This window comes from Perca fluviatilis, chromosome 15 (assembly GCF_010015445.1).
Source record: "Perca fluviatilis chromosome 15, GENO_Pfluv_1.0, whole genome shotgun sequence".
In the NCBI taxonomy this organism is placed as follows: Eukaryota; Metazoa; Chordata; class Actinopteri; order Perciformes; family Percidae; genus Perca; species Perca fluviatilis.
Genome location: NC_053126.1, coordinates 18,861,560 through 18,878,511, shown reverse-complemented (window position 1 = coordinate 18,878,511; position 16,952 = coordinate 18,861,560). Strand labels below are relative to the sequence as shown.

General features: G+C 41.2%; 1 long non-coding RNA gene across 1 annotated transcript in view; it reads left to right on the top strand.

Annotated features, from left to right (window-relative positions):
• Positions 1 to 6,658, top strand: part of LOC120574766 — a 28,137-nt gene extending 21,479 nt beyond the window's left edge. Inside the window, exons 3-4 of the long non-coding RNA XR_005641902.1 lie at positions 5,849 to 5,908; positions 6,206 to 6,658. This is a non-coding gene — a long non-coding RNA (uncharacterized LOC120574766). The remainder of the gene's footprint in view (positions 1 to 5,848; positions 5,909 to 6,205) is intronic.
• Positions 6,659 to 16,952: the final 10,294 nt, after the last annotated feature.

The following is a 16,952-nucleotide window of genomic DNA, read 5'->3' as shown; positions in this document are numbered from 1 at the left end:
TTAAAATTAGTATGCTAACATTAGCTAATTAGAACTAAGCAAAAAGTATAGCTGAGACTGATGGGGTTTTCGTTAGTTTTGCAGGTGTTTGACAGAGATGGGGACTCGAGTCTGAGACTCGGACTCAAGTTGCACTTAAGTCGCACAAACAGTGACTTGACTTGCGACTCGACCCAAAAGACTTCAGACTTGACTCGGATTCGAGCTTCGAGACTCGTCAAACAACCTGTTTTCATGCAATTATTGCTTTTTAAATCTAAATGTATTCATGTATTTCTATTTTCTTTTATTGGCGCATATACGTTGGGGAAACGTATGGTGAGCTGCATGTCCTCTGCCTGACGATGGCGACACCAAGTCCTCCCGGAGTTGTCTTTTGTCATTAGTTTTGCTTTCAATAACTTTGTTAACAGTGGCAGTAAGCGAACAGCTACATGCAAGATGTGTGGCACCAAGATAAATGATGCCGGATCAACAACGTCGAACTTCTCTCATCTCAAAACGCACCCAGATAGGGCAGTCACTTGCTAATGTGAAAGAGACGTTACATTTAGCATACATCGTCACAGGTAACAAGCTAACCATCGCAGAGTGTTGTGCTAATGCTGGGAACAGGCAAATTGTATCTTTATAGTTGTATCCATATGATGTGACAGACTTAGGTTAAAATTTCGCCAGGTCCGAGGGCTAGAGGGATGTGTTAAGTAGCAGAAGATTAGACTATGCAATGTCCTTAGTTGGAGACCCAATGTAAGTTCTGGATGTAACAAAATTAAGCTAGCTCCATTAAAGCATACATGATATTTTTCCCGTCACAAGTTCACATCCACTCTTGGCTGCTGTGCCCACATTTTATTCCAGAACAAAACAAAAAAACATGATAGAAATGTTACACAAAACACTACACCTATGTCAGTTTTATGCAGATTTTATTAGTAGCAAGCAAAATAATTTCCCATACCAAAATGTTGAAAAATACAGTTATGAAATTGAAAAAGAGTTCTTAATTTGTGTTTCTTTGCATTGCAGTAGACCCCATACAGTTATCCTACAACTGATTTTGATACTGTACTGTATGGATGGTAGCTACAGGACATGCTTTGAATTCATAATATTTAACAATACAGTGTTAGGGACAGATCAGATGGCAAAAGACTTGAGACTTGACTTGAACTTACCCCTCAAAGACTTGAGACTTGACTTAGACTCGAGCTCAAAGACTTGAGACCAAAAGAATGACTTGTGAATATCTCTGGTGTTTGACAGTGCCTTTCATAAAGCAGTGCCACTAGCATGGGTGAAAATTATAGTAAATAAATACAGTAATGGTACCTTTCGGTTTTGTTACTTTTTATTGACAGATAATATAAACTGTGTTTCAACTTATACCTGTGAAAGCTTTGCTGTTGCTATCTTTACATTACCAGCAACAGCCACAAGAAAAGCTGCATTAACAAAAAGGTATAGGAGAACTAGATACATTTGTCATTGATGTATTCTCTAAGAAAACCATAGCTCAAACGACTCAGCACTTAGCACCAAAAGTGCAATGAAAGTAAAAGCAACATACAAGTCCTACAACAAAAAATGGCAACATGCGTTCATCAAACATGCCATTGTGCTGCAGTCCTATGTCTTTGTCTTCGCTCCTCAGTCTCTGGAAGGCAGGGAAATACTCTAAAAGGGAATTGGATTTCAGACAGGTGTTTTACTGAAGAGGCCTCTCCTGACAGTGCTCCTTCCAAACCCTCTGTAATAAGTGAGGTGGGGCTGTCACCAGCAAGTCCCCACTGATGCGTCAGACAGCTTCAAACTTTTAAGGATTTATTTATTCATCCATATCTGTTTGTTTGCATATTTCATAGTCTTCTTTCCTACTTTGGGGCTGTGGGAAAGCTTCATAATCAGTGAGTTTATTTTGCATTAAGTAATTTCTCAGAAGTTGGGGGTTTAATTTTCAATTTTTTGTTACCTGTTTCCCCTGATGACTTCATCGGCGATGCATATCATTTTACTTTAACTCCCTGTAAGAAGGTTCCTAAATTCGATCCCCACTACAGCCACCATTGCTGTTGAAATTTATTGAAGCACCATCTTTCAGCTTCAGTGAGCACACCGGAGGTTTCTTCAGAAAATGTAGCCTTTTTCTGGTTTTTATGATTACATTTTGATTTGTTGGTTTGATAGATAGGCCTTTGGTGCCAGCCAACTTCATTTTCACTTGCTCTGACTGACTGTGTAGTAATTTATTGTCAACACTGTACCTATGAAATTATTAATACCTTAATAATAGACAGTTAATTATTGCATCGGAGACAGAATATCATGCTGATTTCTCCAGTATTTCAGTGAGTCATTTCACTGGCTGCAAGATATTGACTGCCTTGATCATATTTTATCAGGGGTTCAATCTGTTTTTTCCTCACTTAAAATTACACCTGGTGCTTACAATATTCCCAATACAGATATATCTTCATTATTTTACTCATGTATATACATTTTTTTGAAATGCAAATTTGACTTCAATCAACACATTCAATTTTTCTCCTCTCATTTTCAGTTTTCTTTACATATTTCTCTGTCTTCCTTTCCGTTTTCACGCATCAAAAGAGCTTGATGGTTTGACAGGATGGGCCCTAGAAACTTGCTACCTCCCTGTAGAGCCTCCAAAGTCTCTGCTCCCTCATTGAACTGTTATCTGCCCCATTTCTGGGCTTTTCCATGGCAACTAGGAGCCAGCGAGCGCGTGAGCGAAAAGATTGAGGTCTCCAGTGGAAGCAGCATCTTGTCTGAGACAGCTGTCTGCTGAAAAGTTTGGGAAAGTTGTTTTCCCCCCTTTTAGCATGAAAAACAATTTAAATGGATGCAATTCAGTGCACAATGATCTGCAGTAGCCTTCAGTTAAACCCCTCTCAGACCTTGAGCCATGTGTCTGCCCTGTTTTAAAAATAAAGGATCTGTATTGCGGAATTTCACTGCTGTTTAATGACAGTGTTGGGCTGACGAACACAACAATAGTGCTCTCTCCTTGACGGGTTCCTAAGCAACCTGTTCACTTGATGCAAGCTGCAACTACTGACTGACAGTCCTCAAAGTTTCATCCATGAGACCCCCCCCCAGTGGAAGTAACCCACATTTCACTCTATTTTAAGCTTAATGTCAGATGTAAGGCATTACCAAAACATATGGGTCTCTCCACTCAACATGTATCAAATAGAGCCTGGTTCCCTGGAAAGCCAACACTTTCTTACACGAGAGCCTCTCCTCACAAGCCATAGCCTCTCCTCTCCAGGTTCTTCACTTGGATGTGGATCGACAAGGCGAGATTAGTCTGCGTCTTCTGTAGGATTACACCAGAATCCCAATGGTTTTAAACAGTCACACTCTGCCACTCAAAGCCAGACATTTTCGTTTGGAGCGTTTATTAAAGGAGCTCGGGAGTCTGTGGTGACAAGTGAAGCGTTTTGTAGAAACGCAATGAGGAATAGAGGATAACAGAATTCAGCAACAAGGGTTTTCCTTTTTAAAAGTTTCCATCTCAGGACTTTCTTAGCCATGGTCGCTGCGTTTAGAAATACAGTCACAAACATAGCCCAGGGACACAGTGGCCCCGAGGACTGGGAAGGAACAAGCACTCAGAGGCAGTCTGTGAGTGGCGATAGCCATGTCTTTATAGGCATGTTTTCCTATTAGAATTACTGTTTGGGTTGGAAGAAAGGGACCTCCTCATCTTTAGTGCTTATAAAAGGTTGATGTGAGGGCTTGGTTTTTCCTTCCAACATTAAGCATTATCAGAAGGGAGGACAGGTCATGGATGACTAGAGATGAAGCATTAGGGGGCAAGGGAATGCCAAATAAAGGCTCTGTCTGATTGGAGGAAGGTTGTTTGTGCTTTCTTGTGCATATTTTCCATATTCTTTCTCACTGCAAAATATAGTGTATTTATGACAGGGATTACAAGTTATTTCACCATTTATTTGATGTAAAGAGTTACACTAATGTGTGCATATTTAGACACTTGTGTGTCTGACTTCTCTTTGCCAATTTCAATCCACCAAGAATACCTATACTTTTCTCCATTCACCAATATGTTCTTTGTTTTTAACAACAGGCTAACAATACAATCCTGTGTGAATCACAGCATTTACAAGCACCTTACAAGTATAAAGATAACAAAAATGGAGGATACACAGCAACATAGTTTTCCTCTGTCTGTAGTTTCTTCAGTGTAATCCACCTTGTAAAAACAGAGAAGTGCTCTCTTGCAAACAGCCTCCTCTGTCAGCTTCACTGTGTTTATCTATTCCTTCTGTCAGTCCCTGCTCATCGGCGAAATGGTTGGTGAGAGTATGGATCCACTTCATGACAATCCATCATTTATGACAAGTACACACAGTAATCTATTTAAACAGCAGGGTATGATGCTGATGATGCATGGCAGAAGAGGGTATACAGTGTGCACACTTATGGGCGTGTATATTGATAATCAATTTTCTTCATTTTAACCACTGCAGGAAAAAAAATGATCTCTCCAGGAGCCACTCTGTGTTGCAATCTTTGAACTAATTTGCATTGAGATTTTCCTTATTGATACCTCTCACTGTTAAGAATACTGGGAAACTGGCTAAATTGAAACATGATGGTGGCAGCACTTCTAATAAAGTCCATTTAGTCATCATCCATCTTATTAGTCAGAGCAAAATGGACTGCAGATATACTGAAATAAGTAATGAAGCTAACGTGTCACACTGACAGAAAGAGCTGCAGGAAAAACAGAAGGACAGTTTGTAACATTGATAGAACATACATATGTTGCAACATGTTTGTTTGTGACAGGAAGACCGAATAACTGGTGGGATCACAGAATGAACCTCCTCTGTTGGTTGGTGCTTGGCTGCTGCTGTTTTGTTCAGGGATCAATAATACAAGTGAATATATTTTCTTCTTTGCAGCCTTTCCTCGGTTTCTTCCTTGTTTTTCTTTTGCTTGAATTGTTAAAGGAAGTGGCAAATATTGCCATGGCAACAATCCAATCACACTGAGCAACAGTCCTTGATGTTGCCCATGACATTTGCCCTGTAACACTTTTTCAGAGGTCATTTATGTTGAGAGAAGACTGTGTTAAAAATCTATTTATCTAATTTATAAAGTAGTCTCCAACTCCCTGTTCTCTCCATTCCTCCTACACCACCAAGCCTCTTTTCCTGCCTCTCTCTCCCAGTATCCCATCATCACCCTCTCATCCCCATGCTCTCAGTGGCAGTAAGCCCATGAATTCCAGACCATTCTTTGGAGATATCTGTGGGCTTTCTTCTTGCTCCCAGCCCCTGTTGCTACAATTTCAATCTGCCTGCCGGTTTGAAGGGGCTGCCAGGTGCTTCTGGCTCAACCATATGTCCTCTGACACTCTGTTTTGGGGATGGGGGAGCAGGGGAGAGAGGGAGGGGCCGGGGGGGGGGGCCCCTACCTCTGAGAAATACTTTTCCTGAAACTCAGTTGGCTGACATGTGGCAAAAAACACAACCCACCAAAACCAAACCCTGTCCCTAATTCTCTCTTTGCGCTAGCCCTGAGCGGGATTCAGATATAGGGATGGCAGTGAGTTCTTCAGCGGGTCCCCATGGGGTGGGAAAGACAGATCCTGTTTCAGCGAGCCAGTTGGCTCGGTGTGGCGCAGTGACCGCATCGCCATCTTCGGCTCACAGTCTGTCAGTCAGTCACAGTCTGCTGGTCTGCGGCTCCAGCGGTCAGGCAGGAGTTCATTCTCTTCTGGTGTCTTTGTCTGAATGTTTCTCTAACTGCCAGGCACTTCCTCCAACTCTGAAACCTTTCTCTGTTTCCGATCCAGGGCTGTGATTCTGCACTGAACTGGTCACACCATCGGCCCAGCTGTTTCTCCTGCCTCAAGGTAAGGCCTGTAAGCCCGGTGATAGTTCTGCTTGCACAAAGGCACAGTCAAACACATACACACAGTTATGCTCAAATGCATGCACGTACACACATCAGAGTTTGAAACCACTTGACAGGAGAGTAGCAGCATAAACCGCTACATTTCTTCTTTGATTTGTATCCTAAACTCTCTAGTGCGACAAAGGCTGTTTAGCAGAACTAACAACCGCCACAGCAGGGGTTCTTATGCTGAAACTGACATGTGGTACTGGCTGCCCCTTACTAAGGATCTGCTGTGCCCTTTCTCGTGTTGCAGCAGCAGACGCACATTCTCCCAGAGGTCCGAGCAGCCCAGCGGTGTCCTGAAGTTACCAGGACTGCGGGATGTATTGTGACAGACTTTAAATGTGAGGAAGAGGAGCCCTTGTCACCCATCACCTCTGTGAGATGAAAGGCCCCGAAAGCAGCCAGCCACCCTGCTGGACATAGCTCAGCTGTTATAAGAAGTGTTTGACAGGAGTGGCAGGTACTTGACCTTCTCTCTGGCTTTCTCTCTCTCACACTTCCGCTCTTCTTTGCTCTCTCTTTTCTCTCACTCTTACTCCGTGTCGCTGCCTCGCCACAGGCTAACCACTCTTTGCGCCACAGCCTCTTGGGTGTTGTCAGGGAGCTAACAGTCCCAGTGCTCTGTAGTACGCCTGCGTTTGTTGTTTGTTTGTTCCATCTATTTTCAATAAATACAATGGTGGAAGCCTTGTGGTGGCGTTGATCTTGCTGGTGTGCTGTCTTGCATGCCGTGCCACATTACTGGCGAGGTGAAGGTTCTATGGAGTCTATGGAGAATTTGTGAAGGGCTTAATGTCAAAGGTCAGCAGAGTAAGAGGGTGAGGAGAGAAGGAATTGCTGCTCAGGGGATGAGTAAAAAAGCTTCATTATTCCATAAACATCTTGATGTAGTTACATGAAGATAATGACAAAACAAAACAACATCAACTGGCTAAATCAAAGGAGACTTACAGTGCCCACTGTATTCTGAGCCTAGATATGTATATCTGTGTGGGGAAAGGCAGTTGAATTTTTTACAGCCTTGATGCACATTTCCATTTCACCGGCAGACAGTGTCCCTTGTATTCATCTCTCTTAACAATGGCGAAATGTCATCATACTTTCAGGCTGCTCTAAATTAAACATTCATCCCCTCTGAGTATACAGCTATAAGCTGTTCTTGCCATCCCCTCCCACACTATTTTTCTATTTTCACAAAGAAGGCTTCGATCAGAGGAAAGGGACACTTTATTTCACTTTGAACCAGATGGTAAGGATGTAGAGTATTAAAATAAAAATTTGGTTTACAAATATGCCAAATGACAATTGTATCACTTTCATGGTCGTATCCCAAATGTCCCAGGACTCGATATGTGCAATGGCCAAGAAAGTTGAAGACGAGACTTAAGATGGGGAGGGGGATATTTTATTAATGGGAACTATTAATATTCCATCGCAGTGGGATGATGGTGTGTTTCTTTTTGCAGACGCATAATGAATAACTGAGCGCCTCCATGGTACCCGATTCCTCAGCATGAATATTCAGGCGCTGGTGGCGTATCATGGGAGTGTTAAGAGCCTCTTCTCTACCCTGTAGTGGATCACACCCAAGCATTTAGTCTCACCTTTCTATTCCTCTCTATTTCCTTCCATGCACACTCAGGCATGCGACTAAGGCCAGTAGCATCTGGGGGCCGGCGCCTATAGATCTGACGCCTGGCTCTCAATAACGGCCCTCCATAGAGGCTGGATTGATTGATTACACTACTGTGGCTTTGTGTGGGTTTTTAATTGATTGATTAATTGTGAGCCTGGGCTAAGATGTGATTGATTATGAGTAGTCTGCAGTGGGTCGGAGTAGGGCTGTCAGAGCCAACAGGGTGAGAGACGAGCTCTTGTTGCTGCTGTTATATGCTTGTCCTTTTATGCGAGAATCCCACGTTCATCTTTTTTGCTTGGTACAACCAGACTTTGTCCTTGCCCCGGTCACCTCTCTGGAGCTCGTTTTGTCCCTAGTTCCAGTGAGTATGTGTGTTCTCATGTGCTGTTGCCTCCAGCTCTGTATGTCCTGTTCCTGTCAGGAGAGTGTTCAATAATGTCAGGTCTCTGGCATTCAGCAGATACAATAAATGGTTCCTTACAAACTTCAGATACTTATCTCTCATAGAGCCCACACAAGAAATGAAAAACAGAAAGAGAAAAGCAACAAAATGAGGCAAAGAGTAGAGAATGTATATGACTGTGAGGAATGATAAAGAAAAGAGTGACCCCACACCAGAAACCCCATTCAGATATGCGAGTGAATGAGAAAGAAATAATTTTATAACATAGACCAGGACAGTTAAATGCAGTTAACATTTTAACAGTAGATGTGGTAAAAATAAATTATATAATTACCCACTGGGCCAATAAATAACTAGAATATTTGCTTATTTCCACTTGTAATTCTAGCGGGCTGAGATTGGGGATGGTTTTGGTGGTATGATTAAGACACAAAGCTTACAGTAGATGACTCACAGTCAATTCTTTGAGTTTCATTAACATCTGATCAGTGTTGTTTCAGGACGTGTAACAGATGAATAAATTAATGAATAAATAGACAAGGAACAAATGAATTAACAAACAAAAGAACAAATGAGAATAACCAAGAATAACAAAGGAGAAAACAATTTATTTTTAAGAACGTATAAATGGATGAATGAATGAATGAATGAATGGACCACAGACACTTAGCATGAGGAAGGGGAGTGTGTGCGGGTATCATTCACAATTGGTTTGTCTGTAGTCTCTCCACATTCAAGAAAAAATATAAAAGTGTACATTGTAATCCTACTTCTGCCAATATGCTGCAGAAGCCCTTCAGGTGTTTTCTAAATGAAGGAATCGACAAGACATGCTTTCTATAAAGGAAACATATTCCTTTTTGCTTTTCTCCAGTCTAGGTTTCTTCAATATTAGTTACAGGAAATATTTGCTTCCTGGCATTATTTGCCAGTTTATTATATCAGATGTGTTTTGTGTGCTGATTGCAGTTAGCCAATGAGATAGCATTTGGTCTGTTCCTTGATTTGCTATTGCCTAATGTAATAATCTCAAAGATTTTCATTTAAATGAATGTCTGTTAAATCACTACCTATTGCCAAAGTGCATATAGATAGATAGCAGAGAGGGGCTAACGCAACAGACTCGCTCTTCAACTCACTTGTGGGTTTTTCCCAGTCTCTGCTAGTGTTGTGAGTAAGCAGTTACTATGGCCAAACAAACTAAGAAAAGAGCAATGACTACAGCCAAAATAAAAAAAAAGAAGGTGAAAGTGAGATCCAAAAACACACCTGCAATTACAACTTATCACTATCATTGCTGCTATAGAGAACAAAACGGTGATCTTTGAGATTGTGCTTTACTGTAGACTGAAATTTGCCAGGATCTCCAAAAATCCTCCAAAATGTCCAGCTGTTGCCTGCACTCCCCTTTCTGGACAGTCCAGAGAGAGATGTGTAAGTGGGATGCATATCACAGCCATCCGTCAACCACACACTGCCAAATGGGGTAGATGGTATTATGCAGATGGCACCGTAATATATCAAGTTCCCATATTCTGCCGTGGAACAGACACAAATCAAAACAAGTCAAAGATCACATTAGACAGTACACCTGTACATTAAAACTCAGTCTCATCCTAAAGTGCTTATTATAAACATGCATTCATTCAGAGGCACCAACTTACACATCCTTAACATGGATTCCTTCTGGGCAGGCAGATGCCACAATGTACTGCTGCAGAACAGCATGGCATCATGCGACTTGATAAGGATAAACCTAGAAGGCACATTGGTCATTTTTCCACTGACTGAATGGAAGTTAAAAGCCCCTAAAATGTGGCTTCATATCTTAGGTATTTCTCAATAACATTAAAGCAGCTTTAATCAGTATTTTCATAAAAACAATGAATCAAATGTGCTCTCAGTGATGGACTGACATCACCAAGTCTTCGAGCAACCTCAATTTTACAGAGCTTTATAGTAAGTTTCAGAGCAGACAGACCCAGTTATTGACTAGCTGGTGAATATAGTGGAGCATTTTGCAGCTGAAGAGCTAAAGATATTTCCTTTAGGAATTGGTAAAGACCAAAAACAGAGCTAAAAGAGTGAAAATGGAACTCACCAGGGGGCCATAAACACACATTATGAATGTTAATAATGCTCAACTGGATCTGTCAATAAGTTCGCCATGTAAACTTAAATGTGATGATATATCAGTGTTGTGTTAACAACTTGTTTGCGCTGTCCAAAAAAGTGGCCAAATAAAGTCTGTCATTACAGGTTTAAGTAACATTACATTTTCATGACTAAATAAGCAACAATCAAAGTTAATACCGTAATCACCTTTAGGTATTATTTATTACAGGGGAGCACCACTTAAATTAAGATTTCCAATATGTTATTTCCATGGGTGAGGAAATTTCAATCAATATTTGTGAACATGAGTTTCTCTCTCTCAAAACCTGAAACCAGTAAAATTAGTCTCAAACTTGTGATGTCATCAAGTATAAAGTTTGGAGCTGCTCCATAGGCAATGAATGGGTGACTCATTTTGTGGACCCACAGAATGTTTTTCTTCAAATGAGCTTTATTTTACTGTAGTGTCCTCAATTCTGAAACATAAAATGTTTCCATATAATCAGAACATTCCCCTGAGTGCTCTCAGTGTCATCTATAACATATCAGATTTGATTGACAGTGCCCAACAAAACAACCAATGGTCGTCACATTTTGATTCAAAATGTTGTTAAATCCTGATTGGTGCAAGTGTGCATGTGACATTACTTTTTCCCAGCTAAACCCCGCCCACTTCAGATCAGTGAGAAGAAAAAAGGAGGTGAATAAATCTAAACGGTTAGTCCTATTACTTATAGTAAGCTGATGTTTTCAGGGCCCTAACGTAGCCAGGATCTCACAGCTGGCAGGTTTACACACAGTATATCTAGGTGATAGAAATGATGGCCTGATCACCTGGCTGATGGCAGCCCTGACCAACTCTTCAACCCCTCTCTTGCATGCAATTATCACTCTGTCACATAGTGCACCATGTATTTCATGGACAGCTGGTGGACTTGCTTGGACACTGCAGACAAGAAAGGTCCTGTCAAGTGCTACAATTCAAATCAACACCATCAGTATATAGCCTGAGGTTTAAGCTCTGATGGAAATGCTGCTTAAATTAGTGTCTGGCTCTGATGATGAGAGTGCTCGGCCGTCCTTCTGTAGCTTATAATCAACAGTTAGCCTGTTCCGAGTTCTCGTCGACATTTCCTACTAACTTGAGGTCAAACAATTTATTTTTCAATTTTTAAAGCTGCGCCTGTAATGTTACAGTATGGGCAGCATCAGCAGTTTCTTGCATGAGTAATTCTTCTCAGTTTACTGCTTACACTGTAATAATATTTTTTGGCTCTGGTTGGCATTCATCACCTAATGGTGCTCTCCATTTGTCACTTTTTTCCAACCATGGTTATCAATATAAACAATTGGCATTCATCAGATACACCTGAGACAAATTCAAGACATGGAGTGTGTTTAATGAATGCCTTATAGCAGTAGTCAGATCCTTTACTTAAGTAAAAGTACCAGTACAGCAATGTAAAAAAGACTCAATTACATGTAAAAGTCCTGCATTCAAAATAAAATAAAAACTACTTAGTAAAAGTACTTATCAGCTAAATGTAATCATTCGTAAACATAAAATGGCTCCTGTGACTGATGTATTGTTGTATATTGCATTATTAGATTTTTTTTTAAACTGATGCAACCATGTGTAAGCAGTGTTTTACTGTTGTAGCTGGTTGTGGTTGAGCTAGTTAATGTGCTTAAGATACAGTTAGGTAGTTTTGTCCATTGGTTTCCAACCTCGGGGTCAGGGCATCTCCCAAATGTCACCAAATAAATCTGAGGGGGTTGTGAGAAGACTAAGGAGAGATAAAAGACCGAAAAAGATCAGATCTTTCTCTAGTCTTTGCTTTTTTGTGAAATGATGGATAATGTTCACTCTTGGGTTATTCAAATAAAATCATCTGAAAAGTTTAGAGTGGGGAAATCTCTCTTGGTGGAGCTGCTAACATTTGAAACGTGACAAGGGACCCTAACTAGACAGAACTGTTTTTGTGCGGGGTCACAAGCCAAAAAGGTTGGAAACCGGTGCGTTAATATTAAAAATGCATCGCATTTTATAAGCTTATTGTGTTGTGTGTGTAAAGTACAACATTGTAACTATATAAATAAATCTAGTGCAGTAAAAAGAACACAATTTTACCTAAGGACAGTTCTTTCATTCCACCACTGTCCATCAGTACCTTTGTCCAGAACTTGTGTTAATAACAACCTATGTCAAGTGTGAGTGAGGCCTGGGGTGTTTTTAGGTGTTTGTTGGTACCGTGTAGCTGGAGGTGCATCAGGCTTTGGCTTTGTACAGCCTGTTAAGTTCCCTATGGGGCCCAGAAGCAGTAACATAGTGAATGCTGCTTACCCTTCCTGCTTCCATTAGAGACAGAAACTAAAGGATTACTGCCAGGGGCAAGGCTAATGACTGTCATGGCCACAGAAAGCCGATTTACTGAAACCGTGGCAGGAAGGCGTGAAGCCAAAATCTCCCACTAAGACCCAGTGTGAGGGGCCTTAATAAAGGAGACACTCTGCTCTTTCGCCTGCTTTCTTCAGTGAGAAAGTTGTAAAAATCAAAAAGAAGAGTATGTAATGTATGCATCTCTCATACAGATCCACAAACCTGACATGAAACCTGTGTGCCACCCAATCAATTTTTGAGAATATTCAAACATGCTAGAGAGGCACAGCAGAAATAAATGGTCCCATCATCATTACTAACGCATCATAAGACATGAATCACTAAAGATGATAGTGTTAGAAGTGAGTGGAAGGATACAGTCAGTGTTACAGTAACAATACAGACATGAGAGCAATGTGAGAGATGGGTTTGCGGCTCCATGTAGGAACTTGACGACGTTCATGTTTCCAGTATATGGGTTTGGTTTTGCAAAAAAAGCATTTTCCCTAACTAGGACGAAATCATGACAACATGTGATGGGAAGTGGGAGGGGGTTACACATGAAAAGGCTTTTTAGTGGCATGTTAAGGAGCAATACCCAGTGTGAAGCACAGCACTGAATGCAACGCGCCCCCCCCATTGCCAAGATGCCTTTATATTTCACACGACACCATCGAGAGACACTTCAGCTCGGTGACATTTAAGAAATTTAATATCTGATCTGAGAAATTTTTTATCGTTTACTGCTGCTTCTGTTTTTCCCTCCCATTTTCTCTCTCTCTCTCTCTCTCTCTCTCTCTCTCTTTTTTTTTTTTTTTTTTTTTTTTTTTTTTTTCCCCTTTTGTTTTTTTTTCCTTCCTCCTTTTCCTCTTCTAACCATCACAACTAAATGCCTAACCTTAACCCATACCCTAACCCTAACCATAACCTAATTATATCCCTAAGCCTACAACCAAGTCTTAACCCTCAAACAGCCCTTTAAAGTTGTGGGGTCCAGCATTTTGGCCCCACAAAGCTGTCCGGACCCCACAAGTATACTATATTCCCGGTTTCCCGGACCCCACGAATATAGTTAAACAAGAACACACACACACACACACACACACACACACACACACACACACACACACACACACATATGCCTGGGCATTGATTTGGCTAGTTCAGAGTGTACAGGGGCAAGAGAGAGCACTCATGGAGAAGTTTGTACAATTGATCTCTAGAGGCCTTTAGATGCAGGACCCGCTCTTTTTCTTTCTCAGTCTCTCTCTCACTAACTCTTCGTCTCTCTTCTTCTTCTGCTTTGTTTCCTCTGGCTGAATATGCATTTTCTGGATTAGAGTGAAGGCAAGGAGGAAGAGGAAAAGGGAGGACATTGCTGTTCCTACTCTGCGGGGATGGGATCTCAACTGTGGAGTTTGTTTAAAAAATAAGAGACAAAAACACTCTTTTATCCTCGGAGGAAGTATCTTGGTTGACTTGGCAGTAGGACTTATGGATGTTAGACAATGTGTGTCAGCTTGCAGATTAGTGCCTTCTCCAATGCCCCTTCTTTTAGGGAATCCATGGCGCTGTAGTTTAAAAAAGGGAGAGATTTTACCTTTTGAATTTATTCTTGTGTGTCCCTGCTACTCTCTTTTCAGGTAAACACACTATCTACCTTTTGGTTCCTCTTATTCATAATATCCAAATATGTTTCATCATCCTCCAACCGCGTCTTTAAAGAAGCTTTAATCAATATTATGGATCGCATTACTGCTTTTATGTAAAAGGGTTCCCTTGTAGTGATGAACCCACAGACAATTTTGACCTGACTCTGTACTTCCCCACAACTCTACAGAGCTCATTGTTCAGCAACCTAACCGTTTTGGTTCACTCTCATAGCATCACTTTGGGCTGCAGCAGGCAAAAAGCTCCAAAGACCAACTGTACGCTACTTGCTCAGCACCACACACACACACACACACACACACACACACACACACACACACACACACACACACACACACACACACACACACACACACACACAGCAGACTGGCAAAGTTAACAACTAGCTGGTGAACATAGTGGAGCATTTAGCAGCTAAAGAGCCAGATATTTCCCCCAGGAGTTGGTGGACACCTGAAAACAGAGTTTAAAGTATCGTGAATATTGGACTTTCATTTGCCAGGTGGACAGAAACAGGGAATGAATCCAAATGAATGCTAAATATCTCTCTGTATCTGCTATATTTTGTAATAATGTGTAACATAGCAATAGCCCCTAAAATCAATATCACGATTAATTGTCACATTTACATCTGTAACAATTAATTGCCAATATCTTATTTAATACACTTTAATGATTCTCTGTCCTCACAGTGGAGCTCTTATTTTTTTTCTCTTTAAAGATTATTTTTTGGGCTTTTCTGTCTTTTTATTGATAGGACAGTTAGGTGAGAGAGGGGGAAGACATGAAGGAAATCGTCTCAGGTTGGACTCGAACCCTGGCTTATGCCTCGACGTATATGTGCGCCTACTCTAACTACTGGCCACCTGGCCACACAGTGGAGCTCTTATTAATTCTTTATACTGAGTAAACAGTACAGGATTTTGACTTAGTAATATGTTTTTAACATATGCAGTAGGTAGGAACTTAAATAGGGAAATCAAACTAAAATATGCTATTTCTGTCTATCTGTTGCAACTAACAAATTAATTAATATTATAAATTGATCTGAATAACACTTTTGTGGCTTCTTTAATTTCATTCGATCAGTGGGATGTTTTAAAGTGTGGAGTGACATTATTTAACACTTTTGTAACAACTGCTGTGTCTGAAATAGCCCGCTTCAGCCTCCAGACTGCGGTCAGGGAACAGTGGACAGGAGACTTCTTCACTGCTCCAGGGCTGAGTTGCTCTAACGTCGGGGCTAACCTCCGCCTCACAATATCCAGCTGCTGGTAAACAAAACCATGAACTCTGCTCGGTTCTTGAGAATCTGTCGCATTTATTTTCTGAGAAACTGCACACTAGCTCATACCGAACATTTGCTGTTTCCTATTCCTATCTAGTTAATCATCTTTTGACCCTTGTGGGAGTCCTGACCCCCATGTTGGGACCCACTGCACTTTACCATGGCCACAGAAATACTGGCTGTCAAATGTCTGTCAATATTAAATAACGAGACATTGCAAAATGTTTTTTGCAATGAGTTTGAGTTTTTTAATTGAGTTTTTTTTCTTGTTTCTTGAGTGATAATATACTCCAATGTGTCACAATATAGAATATAATGGGCTTGGATTTTGTTCAAAATCAGGACACCTTGTTGTTTATCATCGTTTACATATCAACTGACTTACAATTTTGAAAACAATATATCACAAGCTGGGATGTCTTTGTGGCCATCTGATATGTCTGACTGCATTTTCTCTGGAATCCTTGTATATTTGTGAAGGAGGAAAGTCTGGCATAGGATTAGGGGAAAACAGCAAACTGCCAAAATCTGCACAGCCTGTCAGAGTTTGGAAAAGAAAGAGACAGGAGAGGAAAAAATGTCAAGAAGGAGACTGCAAATGAGGCTTGTTTCAATAAGGGGATCGATGGGGATGCAGGAAAAGATGTTGTGTGCATGGATGATAAGCGTCCACGGGCAAACACAGGGGGGTAGGTTATAGAGGGGGATATATGCGTGCATTGGGGGGGGCATTGAGCAGTGAAGATAGTGTGAGAGAAATGAAGATAGAGAGTGTGGCCCACAGGAGGCTGCACAGAAACTAGTGTTTTGACTTGTTTTCCAAAGCACTGGTTGTTTGAGTGGCTTGAAAACGATGTTTCTAATGAATGAGGCGCCATTGTTGGATTGGAGAACAGACACTGTGCGAGACAACACATTAAAAACAAATCAGATCATCATCAGTCATATTGTTTGTATCCCTTTCAAATTGCATTTCCATTTTTATCCGAGGACTTGATGATGATCATTCATGCCTACTATATTTAGTGGGGAATCTCCACAGGCTCGGTAATTATTTTTAGGCTGTTGCCCTTTGTGTTATTCAGTTCCCTAGCCGGACCTTTTGCAGGAAGATGTGATTGTTGGGGACAGCCCTTCAGCAGTTGTCCATGTCACAGGCCCTTGTGGGGGAGGCACTTTTCACCGTAAGACCCATCATGGCAGACCAGCCCCAACAGCTGTAGTCGCTTTATTTATGATAACCTTCATTCCAGAAGTGTATTATTTATCTGCACTTGTCTCCTCCAAGCTGATTGAGCATGTACACGATGCAGCCTATTTTATGCATGCATACATTAAAGTGGAGCCTTGAGAGGCAGAAAAAGCCAGGTATTCCCTGGCCTTGATGTCAGCTGTGCTACTCAGCTCCTTTTTTCAGTGCTTCCAGCTCATATGTTGAGAAGCCGTTGACCCTGGGCTTATGGATGAGCTACTAAGAGGTTCTTCCTCTCGTCTAGTCATG